This window comes from Salmo salar, chromosome 16 (genome assembly GCF_965601325.2).
Source record: "Salmo salar chromosome 16, fSalSal1, whole genome shotgun sequence".
NCBI classification, from domain to species: domain Eukaryota; kingdom Metazoa; phylum Chordata; class Actinopteri; order Salmoniformes; family Salmonidae; genus Salmo; species Salmo salar.
The window spans coordinates 20354723-20361041 of NC_138306.1; the positions used below are offsets into that span (position 1 = coordinate 20354723).

The 6319-nt window shown below is 42.2% G+C and overlaps 1 non-coding gene across 1 annotated transcript; it reads right to left on the bottom strand.

The window, feature by feature from the left end:
- Window positions 1–1902: 1902 nt before the first annotated feature.
- Window positions 1903–6312, bottom strand: LOC106573341 (uncharacterized). The gene is made up of 2 exons (XR_014380862.1): window positions 3196–6312; window positions 1903–2705 (listed from the first exon to the last, which is right to left on the bottom strand). It is a non-coding gene; the product is annotated as an uncharacterized LOC106573341 (transcript).
- Window positions 6313–6319: the final 7 nt, after the last annotated feature.

Genomic DNA, 6319 nt, shown 5'->3' on the forward strand with positions numbered 1-6319 from the left:
CGGCGCAGGATATACTGGACCGTGGAGGCGCACTGGAGGTCTGGAGCTTAGAGCTGGCACAACACGTCCTGGACAGATGACCACCTTCGCACAGCAAGTGCGGGGGGCTGGCACAGGACGCACTGGGCTGTGGAGGCCTACTGGAGACACGGTGCATAGAACCGGCTCACATTGTACCGGAACGGTGACACACACCTCAGGGCGAGTGCGTGGAGGAGACACAGGACGTACCGGACTGGGGAGGCGCACTGGAGGCCAGATGCGTGAAACTGGTGCATATGACGCTCCTCAGCACGCCCGCTCTGCAGCGCTCTCAACGCCAACACCTCTCTCTGGAATCTTTCGTCGAGTTCCTCACTTGACTCCCCGACTAGCTCTGGTTCACCCCTCGGCTCCGCCGACCACTCCGTGTGCCCCCCCAATTTTTTTTCGGGCTGTCTTTTGGGCTTGCGTCCTGGACGCGAACCCTGGCGTCGTCGTTCCTCCTTCGCTGCTTCCACCTGTTTCCATGGCAGGCTTTTGTCTCCTGCCATTATTTCCTCCCAGGTCCAGGATGTCCTCCACTCCTGGCTTTCCTCCCAGGCCCAGGATCCCTGCTCCTCCTGGGCACGCTGCTTGGTCCGTTGGTGGTGGGATCTTCTGTTACGTTCATCGATGGAAGGATCGGACCAAGGTGCAGCATGGTAGGCGTACATCATAAATGTATTAAATGAACACCAAAAAACAAGAAAGATAAACGACACGTAAAGTTTTGTAGCGCTAACACAACAACTAAACAAAATCAAGATCCCACAAACTAAAGGTGGAAAAAAGGCTGCCTAAGTATGATCCCCAATCGATAGACAGCTGCCTCTGATTGGGAACCATACCCGGCCAACAAAGAAATAGAAAAACTAGATTGCCCACCCAAATCACACCCTGACCTAACCAAATAGAGAAATAAAAAGGCTCTAAGGTCAGGGCGTGACACCTATAGCCTAATTTTGTCTGTCAAACAGGTAAACCTACCTTTTACTTCTTAAATGTGAATAAATAGGCTCCAACACAAAGGCTTCTTTTTTTTTTAGTAAAGTCTAATTAAAATGAACACTGTTTTGAATTATGCCTATTTCCAGCACCATGAGCTGTCCATTCCCGATCGATTGTGCTGCGACTGCTGCTTCAAGGGTCAGAACCCCAATGTAAATGACTTGAATCTGGATTATTGTGAGGTCAATAACTCTAATAGGCTACATCATGGGAAACAAACATATTGTTTTTAATACAATAAATTATAGTTTAGAAAGCTATCAAAGTTTACCGGTAGTCCACATTTTCGCACAATCCTTCTCAAACTGTATGCGTAGGATGTGCATTTTTTGGACTAAGCCTAATAGATCATTTTTGGAAGAAGCCTTTGACTGTCCTGCTCTGCTCTTGCTAAAAAACATTTTTGTGTGCTGCCTAACCATTGGCTGTGCTGTGTAGGCCTACTGTGGCAGTTCAGGAGGTCAGGGGGGCTCAGGATTGGAATATACATTGCAGTGTGTACTGCAGCCTAGTTGTATTTACACTATCCCAGCAGCTATATTAGAAATATAACTTTGCTCTGTGCTTCTCCAAGCATGCACTTCGTAGCCTATAGATCATTTTATTGACACCACACTAAATAGCCTATAGGCACACTTGATAATGCATGCCCATCAGAGAATCAGAGATGAGGGGCGGCATCTGGCACACATCAATATATAGCCTAATAAGCAAATTATTCTAAAACACAGAAAAATATTGACATTTCATCAATTACAAATTATATGACCCTCCCGTTCACTGAAATTTAAAAAGCATGACCCTCCCCCGTTTTACTCCAGTAATCATTCTGAAAATGTAGATTCATCCCTAAATAAAAAGATTCACCAAGTATTGATTTTATTAGGGCTGCAATGTTACCTTTTATTTAGTATGAAGCATTGTATTTCATTATGATAATGATGACAAAATACAGACCATAGATATCATACAGTATCATCCAATGTTCCATACATTTACCTGAAGTAGACACCCAATGCAGGGCATTAGGTATGAGCCCTCTTGCTCAGTATAGAGACAAAATAGTTTACTGATTCACTGTATATCCTAATACATCTGGTGCTGGTGGGAATAAATGTACCTATTAAAACTATACACATTGGAAATATACAAGCAAAACCATAAGATACCTTATGATCACTCATTATCCCTATATACTCTGGTGTGATCCATATGCATGAAAACACCCTGTTATGCCATAGTGTGGCAGTATGTTATCCAGTTTTTTGTTGTTTTAAATTGATGGCCATCAAGGGATTCAAATGCTCAAATGTAGAACTTGGCATGGACATTTCTCCCCTAGGACACTCTCAGTCTTTAATGGGTCAGCCAAATTGCCTGACTGTTGTCGGTGTCCTCTGTTACCTTAGAGACAAGAGGAGTCTTGAGGGATCTTGTGCTCACCTAGGACTTGTGAGTCCCTCCCATTGCCATGGTAGCGGTAGAGCTGCTGCTGTGTCTTGTTGCTGTACGGGAAGAGGAGGCTAGAGATCCAGCGGGGACACGTGACATGCCTCGTAAGAGCTGACATTACTGAGAGACCCCGCGCACGACAGAACCATAGGAAGTCCACAAGCATCAGGACCAGTACCAAGGACCCATAGAGCAGAACCACAGTCTGGAACAGGGACCTGTAGCTGTATTGGAATCAAAACAGAAAGCTCTCATGAAGAACTAGAGCCAAGCTTTCCAGTGGTCAATGACTATGATGCTTCCATGAAAGTCATTTTTGCAGACAGTGCCCAAAGTTTAAGGATAATAATTTGATTTGATCAGTTTCCCACAAAAAATTATAAATAAACATCCATAACAATGCAAAAATAACAACACAGGAAATATCAATATGATCAAAGCTCCAAAGTGTTCCAAGGCTGAAATGAGTCACAAACACCATCTGTCTCCAATATATTCCTAACAGCTTGTTTAATGAATTATTGAAGTGTCAGCTTTGCTTATATTTCCACAAAAGCAACAAGTATAGGGCGTGAAGTATGTTGTATCAACTAAAAAGCCTAACATACGCTCACTCAATCTAAGGAAAAACACAACATAAATGCTGGATAGAAAGTTCTGCTCTCCTAGGGTAGCCATACTAGCCTACAGGTTTAGGTGAGTATGGTTACTAACCTGTAAATAGGTTCTTTGGAGTTCGCTCTGGTCTCTGTCTGACTGCTGTTCATGCTATTGTGGTACAGGGAATGTGGGCAGCACTGTTTGAGCCCCAGCCCCTCTCCCAGCCAGCAACAGAAGGACAGGTCAGGGGGGTCAGAGAGGCGGGGACAGTGGAACCCTGTGTGGTGACCACCCCAGTGGTCAGAGTAGGCCTCACACAGCATAGCTCCACACCCTACTTTATTAGGATTTCTGCCAATGAAAAGCAGCTCGTTAGTTGCATATAAGATATGTTAGTTACATGTAAGACAATTGTTAGTTACAATTGTTTGTAATAGGTGACTTAATCAATATTACAAATTAAATCAATCACATTTTGTCACATGCTTCGTATACAACAGGTGTAAACTATCAGTGAAATTCTTACTTACAGGTCCTTTTCCAACAAGGCAGAGTTAAAGATAAAGAGGATACAATTAAGATAGAAACAAGGATAAAGTGGAGAGTCTTACCTGGTTTAAGTCCACAGTATCCCCTGCCTTTGGTTTGTGCTTTGTGTGGATCATGTATGATGTAGAGCAGGAAACTTACCTGGCATTCCATAGGGAATGCTCACCTAGGGATCTGCTTGTCACATGGCAAAACCTTGCATGTCCTGTTTACTCCCTATCTGGTCCCATATCATCCCTACATTTTTTATCCAAACCTTCCTCCCAATCCAGTCATCATCCATCACTGGTAGATAATTAGCTGAATAATCAGGCACTCTGCTATATTTTTATATAATACTCTGCAATATAATACAAATTAAGGACATTTTTTATTGAACAAAAGAACATTCTCAGATGGACCAAATGTTATCAAAACATATTTCACAAAGTTCATCATAATGTAACAACTTTTCTGAGTGCGCATAAAAATCGATTTAAGATATAGATGGTTATTTAATCATTGGCTTTTGAGTACATCCCACAAAGCTTTGCAGGTCTCAATCAATCGAGCTAGGCTAAAACAAAGATGATGAATACATTAAAATAAATGGTCAGTTCCTGTCTGCTTACAGGATCCGACCCTTTTTTTTAAATTTTCGCCTAAAATGACATACCCAAATCTAACTGCCTGTAGCTCAGAACCTGAAGCAGGGATATGCATATTCTTGATACCATTTGAAAGGAAACACTTAAGGTTGTGGAAAAGTGAAATTAACGTAGGAGAATAACACATTCGATCTGGTAAAAGATAATACAAAAAAAAAAAAAAACATATTTGAAATGCAAGAGAAAGGCCATAATGTATTATTCCAGTCCAGGCACAATTTAGATTTTGGCCACTAGATGGCAGCAGTGTATATGCAAAGTTTTAGACTGATCCAATGAACCAATACATATCTGTTCAAAATGTTGTATTGACTGCCAAAATGTGCCTAATTGGTTTATTAACACATTTTCAATTCATAATTGTGCACTCTCCTCAAACAATAGCATGGCATTCTTCCACTGTAAGCGGTTAAGGGTGATCTCAGACGGGAAGCACTATTTTCATGCCACTTCGATACCATATTGACTTTTTAGTAGCAGGTTAGGATAATTAACATAGCAGGTTAGGAGTCTGAGGTTAAGGTTAGAGAAAGGGTGAATTTGCAAAAATCACTTTGTATTAAAGTGGCGTGAAAAGTGTGTCCCCTGTTACGAACCGGCTCAGAGTTCGCAACAAAAGGGAGACAACGTGGAGACAAGGAGTATCAAAATATATATTTATTAAATAAAGTAACTAAGTAATTAACAATGGTGTGTGTAATCAGTAGTGTAAGTGAGTGTTTTGCATACCTGAATGTAATAATGCAGAGTGTTGAAGGGTGCCAAAGCAACCAACCAACCAACAAGCCACAACTAGCACAACCAAAAAGCCACAACTAGCACAACCAAAAAGCCACAACTAGCACAACCAAAAAGCCACAACTAGCACAACCAAAAAGCCACAACTAGCACAACCAAAACAACAAGGTGTCTGCATGGAGAGAGTCTCCCCCAATGACTGTGGAAGAGGTCTATTTATCCTGGGACACACCCGGTCCCAGGTGTCTCCCATGTAGCTGACGACCCTCCCAGCTCCGCCCACCTAATAAGGAAACAAGAACAAAAAGAGAGAATACGGCAGACAGAGTGGGAGGGTCGTCACACCCCTCAGAGTAGCTAGGAGGAGATTGTTGACCCTTCCTGTCCGGAAGTAATTTAGCCATTGCGATCTGTAGAATTGCTATTTTCTCATGTCAATTAACTTGTGACATTCTGGGATTACGCATTATATTAATAAAGTCCGATTTAAATCAACAAATAAGATTAAGGGTAAAAAAAAAGGTTAAGGTTACGAGACTGTACATATCAGTGGTGGCTGCTGAGGGGAGGACGGCTCATAATAACGTCCGGAACGGAGCAATGCAATGCCATCAAACCATGTGTTTGATCTATTTCATACGGTTGCATTGATTCCGCTCCAGCCATAACCACGAGCCCGTCGTCCCCAATTAACATGCCACCAACCTCCTGTGGTACATATCTGTCTGTTGGCAGAATCACTTCATAGCCCATAGAGCCATAGATAGGCTGCCCGTCGTCACAGTTCCAAGACCAGTCAGAAACGTCCTGCTAACCCTACGTCAATGCCGGTGGATCTCAAAACTGAACTTGGATCCGCGTTAAGTAGTAATGATATCCTTCGCCACCGTTTTCTTACAATAAATAATTTCAAGATTCTTTCCAGCGAATTTCTTGGATATATTATTTTAGAACTAGCTAATTAGTTTTGAAGTTGAGGGTACAATATTTATGAAGTTTGGCAACGAGGACGAAAACTAGCATAGTTCCGCTAGCCAGCTAGTTTAGCCAGGGAAAACTCGGGAAAGGATATAGCTGTGCGAACTAGACTAATTTTTGTGCCCTGAAATCAGGAGCCGGCGGCGAAAAGTTTGATTAAAAGTTTGAGACTGAAACGAATACATCAGATAACAAATATTTAAGGAGAGAATCGATATACAATCCCGAAATCGGTAGTAACTGTCACTAGCTAAACAAAGCTTAAAACGTTTGAATGACCCTGAATCCAGAAAATGAATGGTGACTGAAGTCGCTTATGGACACGT